Source organism: Chiloscyllium punctatum, unplaced genomic scaffold (genome assembly GCF_047496795.1).
Source record: "Chiloscyllium punctatum isolate Juve2018m unplaced genomic scaffold, sChiPun1.3 scaffold_109, whole genome shotgun sequence".
In the NCBI taxonomy this organism is placed as follows: domain Eukaryota; kingdom Metazoa; phylum Chordata; class Chondrichthyes; order Orectolobiformes; family Hemiscylliidae; genus Chiloscyllium; species Chiloscyllium punctatum.
In genome coordinates, this window is record NW_027309843.1 from 314,726 (window position 1) to 327,859 (window position 13,134).

Here is a 13,134-nt window from a genome sequence, read left to right on the forward strand (position 1 = left end):
TCAAACCTTATTCTGTCACCATGCAACAAATTAAGCATCCATTATTTGACACCCTCTTCATGTTACCATCATCCCAGAGATAATTGTGATAAAATAGCTTTGCACTGCCTCTATGACAGGGATTTATAAAGGAGAGAGAGCCTGTCCACAATAGCCCAAATGCTGCCTCAACAACACTCCACAGCTCCTACAAGTGATTCATTTTGTAATGAAAGCTGACATTTCATTTCCTGTACTGTTAATGGATGCCTTGCATGAATTCTGTTCATGAATTATGACCAAAGCATCCAGGTCCTTTATTGCAAAAAGCACTTCCCAACCTCGCACCTTCTAATAAATTCAACATGTAAAGGACTGTATGTGTTGTTCACATTCAAATCACTTCTTTGTGTTACAAATAGCGGTGTTCCAAGTGCCCCTAGTCTCTGTGTTCTCTCCATCATCCAATTCTCAATCCATGTAGGGTATCTCCCCCTTACCCAAGGACTGTTACTTTTTTTCACTCACCTGTGTGCAACCATGCCAACCTTCTTCTGAAAATTCAAATACACCGTTCACCCTAGTTCTCACTCGTCGATGTCACAAACAATACCCCCCATAAACTCCAATATGTTTTTCAAAGTTAGTTTTCCTGTCCTGAATTTAGGTTGGTGCTGCTCAATCATATCATTGTTCTCCAATGATCTATTTATGATTAATTACAAAAATTGTTCATAGTTTCCTCACTAGTGACGTAAACCTATCCCCCAGTTCATTTACTGTTTTCATCCTCCTTCCTGTTGTGTATATTTTATATGGTTGTAATAGCCGCTTTCCAGTCTGCAGGATCCTTTACAGAATCTAAAGAGCTTTAACCAACCTCATATAATTAAGGAAAAGGCAGGAGAAGAGGACGCTATTGACCCATTCTGTCTGCACCAGCTCTGAAAAGAGTTATCCAGCAAGCTCAATTCTCCAACCCTATCTCTGTAGCCCTCTAAGTTCATCACTCATCTGTTCCAGCAGCTTACCAATCTTCAACACAATGAGTTTTTCCAGGACTTCAGCTTTACTAATTCTAAACCTCCTGAATTTCCTTGCTTTCGCAGTCACCCTCTTCTCTAATATTTCCAAAAAAGATTTTCTGTTGCTTCTTCTGTTTGGACAGAACAAATGTATTCACCTCACCGGACAGAGATGGTCTCTGTCACCTCGTGAATACGTGAGAGGATGGGGCTCAGGCATAATGGATATGTCCCCATTCCTGCCTGTAAAGTTCCAGTTTCAAAATAGTTGATGGGCATTTTGAGTGTAGCCCTCTCCCTGGTGTGAGAATGCACAGCTCTGTGACCTCCTTATTGTTCAAATAAACTGGCTTATCTCTTTGCACCTGGGAAAGGTATACCATTGGGAAATAGTTGTGGAAAGCATAGAAAGGATAGTGCAGTGCCCTGCCTCTCCCCACACAGTCTCCGCAGACCCAGATACTCTGTAAAATATATCCCCATACCTTGCACAGAGTAGGCACACCAGGCCCTCTAGTCTCCCTGAATGAATGCAGCAGCTGACAACACAAATCCAAGAAAACCATCCAGAGAACCTACACTGACGTTCCAATGTCTGGAGCAAGTCAATACGTACATATATGGCACACCAACTCAGTGTTGAAGATGCCTACCTCTCCTCTGTTTCTATTCCTGGCTGATAAACTGTTACATTTCAGTGCAGTCCTTGAAATATGAATAATTCTGCTCTCCATGGAAATAGTTGACAATGTAACTGCACAATTTTCTGTACCTCAGTCACGATAACAGCAACACCGTGATTGATGGTGGAGATGCTAGGGAAGGTGATGGTCGAACAGCATTTTATCTAGACGATAATTTCTGAGATCTCCGCAAATATTTCCCAATGGTATACCTTTCCCAGGTGATAAACCAAACCAGGACTTCAATCCCGCCACAGCAGATGGTGAAATTTGAATTCAATAAAATATTTAGAATTAACTATCTAATGAAATATTGATGGTTGTCAGAATTAAGAACATCTGGCACACTAGTGTCCTTCAGGGAAGGGAATTTGCTATGCTCACTGGTCTGGCCTACATGTGATTACAGACGTCAGCAGTGGTAGACTCTCAAATGTTCTTTGCAATGGCCAAGTCTGATATTCAGTTATACACTTCAAGGTGTCAAAGAAGTGAAACCAGACAGACCTGAGCACGGCCAGTCTACAGCACGTAGAAGTGTAGTGGTTCAGAGATGCAGTTCTTCAGCACTTTCTGAAATCAACTCTGAAAGAGAAATAAATGCTGGCCCAGCCAACAACACCCATGTCCTATTAATAAAGAAAAGAAGATGACCACACCCAGCATGGAGAGATAGAGGGGACAGAACTCCCTTGAAACAGGGATTTGGATATATATATATATATCTACATGGGCATGATACTAGGGATATGGGAAAAGGTGAAAAATAAATGAAAATGATCTCTCAATTTATTTCCATACCAGCTGATTATTCACAGTCCCTTTGTTTATTGTCTTCTGTCTCTATTTCTCCATATATCCAACTCAATCCGCCAACACATATTACACTATTTCCAAGCTGCTTTCATGACTGATGCATGGCGAGTGGACTCAAAATGTTAACTCTGTTTTCCTCTCGACAGAGACTGCCAAACCTACTCTATTTCCACAGCACTCTGTTTCCTTTTGGTTCAGAACCCCAGCCTCTTTCTTTGTTTGATTTAACCTTTCTTTTTGTTATTGCATTGGACATTGGCCTATCAAGTCCACACTGACCCTCTGCAGAGCATTGCACCCAGACCCACCTCATACCCCATTCTTGCATTTCCCGTGGCTTACCCTACTCCTAACCTGTCCCTGCATCTCCCACAGCTAACACACCTAGCTGCACATGATGGGTAATTTAGCGTGGTCTATCTACTGAACCTGTGTGCAGTGTGGGAGGAAACTGAACCGAACAGAGGTGTATAAGAGCATGAGAGGTATGAGCAGAGTGGACAGACTGCAGATGTTCCCTTGAGTCAAAGGGTCAAAAATAAGGAGGATCACGTTTAAAATGAAAGCCAAGACATGAAGAGAGGACTTGTGGAATCTGTTTTGAACCCAGGCGATGGTTTGTGTCTAGAATGCATTGCCTGAGAGGGCGGATAATAAAGGAAACCTCACAAAAAATATAAAGCACTTGTATGGGCATTGGATTGTGCAGACCCGATGGGCCTTGGTTTTAATACAAGATGTGATGTGGTGACAGCCATGAAAGCCCTGATATATCCTGAAGCAGCAACCAATGGGACTTGTTGGTTTGTTCCATCGAACTGTGCTCAGTAAGTGGTGAGATTACAAACCAGCATCATCCCATAGAATATGAGTACTTACTCAACCTAGGACAGCCCATACATCTCTTAAAACATCCATGTTAATTCACATGCTCAGTACAAGAATCGTCCAACGACAGCATCAGCATTATTTCAGCTGTTTGACACCATTATTTTAAGGACACCAATAACATAGAAACAGACTTTGCTTCATTATTATATAGACTTCTCGTGTAAGGTTGTTATTTCTCTGAAGAATAATAAATTCCTTCTCATATATTCGCATTGACAAAGAGTTTGTTTTCCTGCGAGCTGTTTGTGTAACACTCCATCCATCAGCAGTAATATTTACTCCCAGTTAAACCAGTACATAAGATGCACAGCTGGTACTCCCTCTCAACAGCCACTTGAATGGACCAACACCAACTGGACTGGAATGTCTCAACGGCAATTAATGCTGGTCTAGCTCCATTAAAATCCCAAATGAACTAAAAAGACAATTCGATTTTCTAATAATTATTAAACAATGAGGACATCTTATTGATCCGATGTGTTTGTCGCTGTCGTTGAAGTTGTGTGATCTATTTCCGTGAAACCATTTCGTGCATAAATTGAAAGAATAAAAGCTCAGGTCACAGATGCACAGTAACTCGGCATTTAAACGCAAAATGCCAGGGAATAGTAGGTTGTAGAACTTCAGGTAACTGGGAAAATGCAGTTTGGTGGTTTCTGGCTGTTTTAGTTGTATTGGGCTGAAAGGCCGGTATGTATGCTGTATGACTGCCACTTTAATTGTTGGAAACAGAGAATGTGGTCTCACTATTTCCATAGCTTGTGAGCATCAAATAGTGAGGAATACAATCTCCAAGGACACACAGGATTTGAAGCTATATCATTCTCCCTTCACTATCAAATTGTTAAGAACCACGTTTCTCTCTTTGTAACATTCGTGTTAGTGTTCCTGCACCACAAGAACCCCTGTGGTCTATCACCATATTCTGAATAGAAATTAAACACAGGCAACAGAATGCTGGCCTTGGTATTGAAACGCACCTCACAAGAACAACTGAAATGAATCTGCATTGTTAAAGTTATCCATTCGACACAATCTGATTTTTAAATCAGTTTCAAGCGAGGCTTTCCCTTTGTCCTATGCTCCTGACGTCTGGACAACATCATGAATCTTTCCTGAGCGGTTTGGAGTGCCATTTAAAAGTCCGGTATGGAAAGCTGTGCCAAATTATCTGAAAGGAAAGTCTTCATGTTCATGAGAAACGTGTCATATTTTTTCAGTATCTAAAGACAACAGAAATGTAGAAACTAGCATCAAAACAGCTCCGTTATGCGATAAGATCGTGGATGATCTGATTGTGACCTCAATCACACATTCCTCCTTGCCCTTACAATGTTAGTGCGTCATTCTTTGTCAATAATCTGCCTGCCTCTGCCTTTGGAATATTCAATGTCTTATTCTCCATCGCTCTCTGGGAAGAGAATTCCACAAAGACAAAACACAATGAGATGATTACACCAAATCACCAACTTCTTAACAGTAACATTCTTCAGATCCAGGGCCAGTCAGTTCAAGATTTCCTCCAGAAATATACGCTCCTCCCAGGAGTCAGCTGAGTGAATCTTCTATGGATTGCATTTCATATCATTGTGGCCATCGCTGTCTCGATGTGCTGACACCATTATCTTGTAGATCTGTAGAAAATCGTCCCTACTTTTAAATGTATTCTGTTTTAGAAAGTTTCAACATTTATCTTAGCTCCCTAAAAGTTTGATGTACACGTAAAGTTTTTATTGTGTAAAACCAGGTGCCAGGTTCCTCTGTGCCTAAAGCCAATCTCTCCACTGAAATAATACATTACGTTTCCATTCAACCCGCCAATATCCTTGAGCACAGACACATTTTTCCTACTATGTTCCATATACCAATATTTGCCTGTTCACTTGGCCCAACCTATATCTCTTCATGGACTCATGACCTATTCATATCTTCCTTTTCCAACAGTTTCAACAATTTGTATGCTTCCCTAATACAGACAGAATATTTGGCCAAAGAAACACATTGTGGCGACATTTCAAAGTAATTTAAAACGGAAGAAAATTACTCCATGTCTAAACTATAAACTTAGAACAAAGCTAAAGTGTGCTGCAGTCCTATGACTCAGTTCCCATGACTCAATGTAGGGTCAGATGGTGTGGAATATGTGTGGGTAGAATTGAGGAACTACAAATGTGTAAAACCATAGTTGGAGTAATGTATCATTACTCCAATTATCATTACTCCATTACTCCAATTACTTTGAATCATAGTCAGGAGCTGGTGCGCATGATAGACCAGGAGATAGAAAATATATGTAGAAAAGGCAAATATACAATGAGTGGGGGGATTTCAATATGCAGGTGGATTGGGAAAATCAGACTGGTAGTGGTTTGCAAGGAAAAGGAATTTGTGGAATGTCTACAAGATGGCTTTTTGGAGCAGCTTATGGTGCAGGCAACAAGGGAACGGCAATCCTGGATTTAGTGTTGTGCAGTGAGTCAGATGTGAGAAGGAAGCTTAAGGTGAAGGAACCCTTCGGAGGTAGTGATCGTAATATGATTCAACCTAAACTTCAATTTGAGAGGAAGAAAGTAGAATCGGAGTTAATATTACAGCTGGTTAAATGCACCAACAAAGATATGAGGGAGGAGCTGGGGATAATTGACTGCGAGACGAGCCGAGCAGGAAAGACAGTGGAAGAGTAATGGCAGGAGTTTCTCAGAGCAATTTAGGAGTCCCAGCAGAGTTTCATCCCGAGGTAATAGATGCATTGTACAGGGAGGATGAGGTATCCATGGATGACTGGGGAATGCATGGCTAGGGTAAAAGAAAAAGAGAAAGCAGATAACATGGCAAATGGCAGTGGGAAAACCAGAGGATTGGGAAGCTTAGAATGACGAACAAAATAAGAAATAAGGGCGGAGATTAAATATGAAGTTAAGCTATCCAGTGATAGAAAGGATGACTGTAAGAGTCTCTTTAGATATATTAAACGCAAAAACGGGAAGCAGAAGTGGATATTGGGGCATTGGAAAATGACACTGGAGTGATAGTAGCGTGGAACAAATAATCGATGAGAAACTGAATAATTATTTCACGTCAGATTTCACGCTGGAAGAAATGAATAATATCCAAAAAAATCAAGAGACTGAGGAGGCAGAGCTGATTAGGGGAAGTTGCTCGAAAAACTAAATGGATGAATAAGCTGGATGGAGACATCAATGGTGATATTCCAGAAATCATTGGGATCAGGGAGGGTCCCAGAAGACGAGAAAATTACGAACGTGACACCCTGTTTGTTTTTAATAAAAAGAAGTTTCTGGAATTTTTTTTACAAAATTACAAATATAGTACAAACTAGTGTATTCTGCTTTACAATATAATAACAACCCGAATATAGAATTTAAAAACAAACTACTAATCTATGCTCCAAACTAGCAAACCATAAAATAGGATATCTTACATTACTAAAACTCAACAAAAGGAGAAAAGAAAATAAATAAGTAAATAAATAACTCGATACATGTTTTAAAATATATATTAAGTCATAACAGAATCCGTATTGATACAGAATTCCTCCTCCCATGAGCCCCCGAAGCAGCCAGAACTATCCCCACGGCTATGCAAAGGCCCTGAACAATGTGGTTGATATATCTGTGTCAATGTAGTTTAAAAAGGTCTGCCATGTTCTATAAAAAAATTCCGTCTTTTGGTTCACCATATTCGTAAGGAAATCAAGGGGGATATATTCCATGACGATCCTGTCCCAATTTGAAAGCTCTGGGGAACCTTCGTATATCCAATTCACGAAAATGTTTTTGCCTGGACAAAAGAAAAGGATAATGAATAATTTCCTCCCGGATACATCCAAAGAAGGGAACTTTGGGGAGCCCAAACGTAGAGGCACTGGGTGCCAACCAATCTCAGTACCCAAAATCTTTAACAAGGCATTCGCTACTCTGTTCAAACACATGCAGATCTTATGGCATGTCCTCAGACAATGCGTGAGAGTAATAACTTCTGTTTTGCATATGGGACACATTGAAGATGCTCCTGCCTTGAACTTTGCAAGTCACTCAGGTGTCATCTGAGCCCAATGAAGTATGTTGAATTGGATAGCCTGAGTTCTGTTACTGATAGACATCTTCCTGACGTTTTCCCAGATGTCCTCCCACATCTCGAAGGAGTATTCCATCCCCAATTCTTGACTCTTGATTTTATATAACCGTTCCATGTCCTTTGATACTTTATTAAACAGTTTATGGTAGAGAGTACTGGGCACGGGAGGACCCATCGGCCGACACACTCTCCTTTCCTTATCCGATTTATTACGATCAATTATCAACATGGTCTTCTTTTGTATAAAGTCTCCTATTTGAAAATATCGAAACAAGATCTTTGCTATGCAGCCCAAACCTCTGAAGCAGCTGTTTGAAGGACATCATGACCTCCCCATCGAACAGGTCTCCCAAACAGGAGATACCTTTAGACTCCCAGGTTCTGAATACAGCATCACTCAGCCCTGGCTGGAATCCCAATATTCCCACCATAGGGGTATAGGGGGAGGATGTTGGTAGGTTACCCTCATCCTGTCGCATTATCGTCCAGGCTTTGATTGCATTTAATGCAATAGGATTTTCACAATGATACGTAATAACTCTCACCTTGTCCATAAATAGTAGATTGATGAGGGGATATTTTGCTTGGGATGCCTCAATATCGGACCAGATTGATTGTGGATCACAAGAGACCCAATCAGCTACGTAGGAGCTGAATTGGCACCTCCTGAAACCTGGAAAATCCAGCCCACACCTGACTTGTGGAAGCTATAGCTTTTCTAATTTAATAAGGGGCTGTCTATGACTCCAAATAAAGGAGCCGAGCCAACCATAAAGCTTACGCAGCGCCTGTCTCGGCAGCATCAAGGGGAGCATTCTCATAGGGTATAAAAAGCCAGGTAGGATGTTCATGTTGACCAAAGCTATTCTATCGAGCCAGGATATTGGGAGATCTTCCCAGCGTTGAAGGTCCTATCATAATTTCTCCAAGAAACGTGTATAATTGACTTAATATAGCTGACCAAATGCCGGAGTATTAAAAATACCTAAGTAAAGAAAACCTCCCAGTGACCACCCAAAGGCAAAACTGGATTTATCCGGAAAATTGGATATACTGGCAAGACCTCCCAGGGGCATAGCCTCTGATTTCACAAATTGATTTTATAACCTGAGAACATGGCAACTAATTTAACCACTTTTATTAAGCGGGGCACAGACGTCAATGGATCATTTAAGAAAAGGAGGACATCAACTGCATAGAGAATAATTTTGTGCTTACCCGAGCCGACTTCCAGTGCCATTATATGAAGGTCAGCTCGTACAGATTCCACCAACGGCTCAATCACCAGCGTAAATAATAATGGTGAGAGAGGGCATTCCTGACGACAATCTCTGCCAACGTGAAAGCTATCTGAACTTAAACTGTTGGTGATAACTGCTGCTTTGGGATCATTATATAATACTGTAACCCATGTAGTAAAGACCTCTCCAACACCAAACCGTTCCAGCATATAAACGAGATATAGCCATTCTATCCGATCGAATGCCTTCTCTGCCTCTAGGGAGACAACTAATCCTGGCATCGCTCCCTGCTGGCAGGCTTGTACAATATTTAAGACTCTTCTAATGTTATTAGTTGATGTGCGACCCTTTATAACCCCCATCTGGCCTTCTTTAATAATGAATGGTAAAACACTCCCCAGTTTTCATGTAAACACTTTTGAGAGAATTTTAAAATCCAAATTCAACAAGGAGCAGTCATTTGGAGTCTTTTCCTTGTTGAGAATGAGACAAATATTTGCTTCTCTCAGAGAAGGCGAGAGGCAGCCCAGACTATGTGAGTAATTATACATATTTATAAGTGGCCCGACCAATTCCCCAATCAATTCGTTGTGGAACTGAGCCTGGAATCCATCTGGTCCAGGCTCTTTGCCACTCTGTAGCTGCCTCACTGCCTCCTGTATTTCATGGGTTGCTAGGGGGTTCATTGAAGAACAACACCTGTTTCCAGGTTAGGCCCGGGAGGGCAAGGCTTTTTTTTAAATAAAGACTTTATCTTCCTTGTTCTATTTTCACAGCCCTGTGGCATATAAAATTCGAAATAGAACCTTCTAAAGACTGCATTGATCTTTTTAGGATCACAGATCACGGTACCATCACTCTTTCTAAAGATGTCATGGCTTGGGCAGCATTTTTCTTTCTGGCAAGGTATGCTGGATACCTGCCAGGCTTGTCACCGTGTTCAAATAATCTCTGCTTCACCAGTATTATCTCCCTCTTTGCTGTTTGATTAAGGTATTCAAGGTTACCCTAAGTGCTGTGACCCGCTGTAGTTTAGTAATGGAGGGTCTATCCACATAAGCTGTCTTAGCCACCTTTAGGTGACCCTCGAGCAGACACTGCTGTTCTCCCTTTTGTCTTTTCCGGGGCACAGAATATGAGATAACCAAGCTCATGCATGTGCCTTAGCAGTCTCCCACATCACCGAAGGGTTACTGGCCGTGTCTGAGTTGATATCCCAGAAGGTTTTAAATTCTTCGAGAAATATTTTATGAACTTACTATCCTTCAATAGAAAAGGGTCCATATGCCAATGTCGGGAAGCTATCTCATCATCACTAATCTTAACCTCCATTTATACTGTGGCATGGTCGGAAATATATATATATTACCTACTTCACAAAACAATATTGAGTTCAAAAGTATCAACGGGACAGAAACATATTGATTCATGTATGGCACGTGTGTAGGTTAGAGTACAAAGTAAAGTCTCTAGCCACCGGGTGAAGACACGCCCACACATCTACCTGCCCCAACTCCCTCCTCAGAACCGCCAACTACCTAGATCTCAAAGATATGCCCACAGATCTCTAAGGTATTCTGGCCACTCCTGGGTCGATGATACAATTATAATCACCCGCTATAATCGTGTGGTGCACCCCGCGAAACATCAACTTGGAGAACGCTTCCATTACAAATTTAAAAGTGTGCACCGGGGGGCAATAATGATTCAAAATCCCATATTCCTCTCCATATAATAGTGCATTAATTAATATATACCATCCAGAGTCATCTTTTATCTGGCTTACCATTTGGAAGGGAAGATACTTGCGAATTAGAATGGCTACTCTTCTACTTTTTGAGCTGAAAGATGCAAAGAACACCTGGCCAAAACCACCCTATTGCAGCTTTGAATGCTCCTTAGCAAGTAGATGTGTCTCCTGTAGAAGGGATACATCCACCCTTTCTTTTTTATGGCTTGATAATATCTTTTGATAATATCTTTTTCCTTTTGATTGGTGAGTGGCACCCCTTGACATTCCAGGTGCACCACCAAAACGAATGACTAGCGATGATTCAAGTAAGCCTGAGACCCCCGAGGAGGGACATCCCCACCCAAAGACATTGAATAAAACCAAAAATGATTCACACATAAAACACTCTTTAAAACAGCTAAATCAAAACAACTAAGAACTACTCCTAAAAACAAATAACATAAAACATACTTAAAAGGAGATTTTCCCCCTTGTTCACAGGAGGCACTACTACTTCCATTAATCCCGCCATAACATCTCCCAGCCAGAGACATGCCCTCGGCCCAGGCATTACAAATTAGAGCAAATAAATTCCAATGTCTTATAAGACAGAAGTTAAAGATGGGTGACCCACCCACTACACCCCCACCCCACACCATCATATAGACATTTGTAGCAAAACAACACAAGATGAAAATACATAAAATTACAACATTACAATCCCAGCAAGTAATAAGTAAACAAATTAAAAAAAAAAGAAATATTCCCAACCCGCGCGAGCTATAGGTAAGAGTGCATAGAAAGGATAAGGAATGATCCACACACTACCCCCACCCCCACCCACCAAGGAAAGATGGAGAAGAGAAAGAGGAAGAAAGAAGGAGGAAAAAAAAAACAAAAGGAGGGCAAAATAAAGTCATTATCCATACACTTCAAGTCCCGCAGTCTACTTGAGAGCATCCAGGAATTAGTTTACTTCTTCTGGCGATCCAAAGTTATGCACAGATCCTCCATGACTGCAGCACAGCGTTGCCGGATATTGCACAGCATATTGAATATTTAAATCCCTCAGACGCTTCTTCGCCTCATCAAATGCCTTCCTCTTGCGGTCCACCGACGGGGAAAAATCCTGGAACTGCATTATCCTGGAGCTCTTGTATATCATGGCATGAGAATCTTTCCTCAAAGACTATGGAGGACTCTAGCAGCATCTGTTTTTTCCCTGTAATGCTGTAGTTGAATTAGGACTAGGCGGGGTCGCTGGTCCGACCCATGCCAGCGCACGGCAACCCGGTGGGCCAATTCAGCCCATACCCGGCCCAGCTCTGACTCCAGTTACAGCAGCTGTGGGTGCCATTGCGCCAGGAAGTCAAATCACGAGCCTTCCTCCTCCCATTCGGGAAGGCCAAGCAACCGAATATGTTTCCGACGACCTGGATTTCTGATGTCATCAATATGTTCCTCTAAGTTGGGGACTCAATTTTCCAAAGCCCAGACCTGACCCATGGATGACTCAGCAGTGGTCTTGGAGGCCGTGGCCTGTTATTCTGCTCTCCCCGACATGCTGCCCGAGTTTCTCGATCTGCAGCATGACCGAGACTGACTACTACCTGGACTGGATCTCTTCAATGGAGTAATCAATCTTCTCTCGGAGTTTAAGAAGCTCCGAGATCAGGCTTGCCCCTGCAGGTGAGTCCCCCGGGTTGGTCGCAGACATCTGTCTTGCTGCAGGGTGGGAGGAGGGGTCCCGCTCCATTGTGAACTGTGAGAACCTTTGCCTTCGGTCATTTTAAAAAGCATCAACTTCTAATGTTTGATGTAGAATGGCCAAGGCTGCTGGGAAAAAACTGGTTTAAACAATTTAACAGGTGAGGTGAGGGTGGGTACCCCACTTTGTCCGAGTCTTGGGCAGAGCTCTGCAGACTCATACCTACTGGGTCACATCCCTTTTACATCTCCCTGACACTCTGTTTAAAAATAAAGGAATAAGGCAAAATACAGAAAATTAGAAACTGATCAGCCTCACCTCGGTCGTGGGTAAGTTCCTGGAATCCGTTGTGAAGGATGAGATTTCTGAATAATTGCCAGTGCAGATTAAGTAGGGCCAAGTCAGGATGGTTTTGTCAAAAGAGATGATGCTAATGAATCTGTTAGAATTCTTTGAGGATGTAACAAACAGGTTAGACCAAAGACAGCTAATGAATACTATCTATTTGGACTACAAGAAGGACGTTGACAATGTGCTTCACAGGAGGCTGCTGAGTATCAGGAGGCCCATGGTGTCAGAGACAAGGTACTAGAGTGTACAGAAGCTCCATTGTCTGGCAGAAAGTAGAGAGTGGGAATATAAGGTTCCTTCTATGGATAGCAGACGATGGCAACTGGTGTTCCACAAGGAAACCACAACTTTTTACTTTGAACATTAAGGATCTAGATGAAGGAACTGAGGACATTCCGGCGAGGCTTTTATATTTTGCAAAGGTAGGTAGAGGGACAGGTATCATTGAGGAGGTAGAAGAATTTAGATAGGGTAGAAGAATAGGCAACGAAGTGGCAGATGGAATTCACCCTGAGAAAGTGCGCGGTGATGCACTTTAGAGGATAGAAGAGAGGCATGGACTATTTTATAACTGGGGAGAAAATTCAGAAATCTGATGTGCAAATAGATT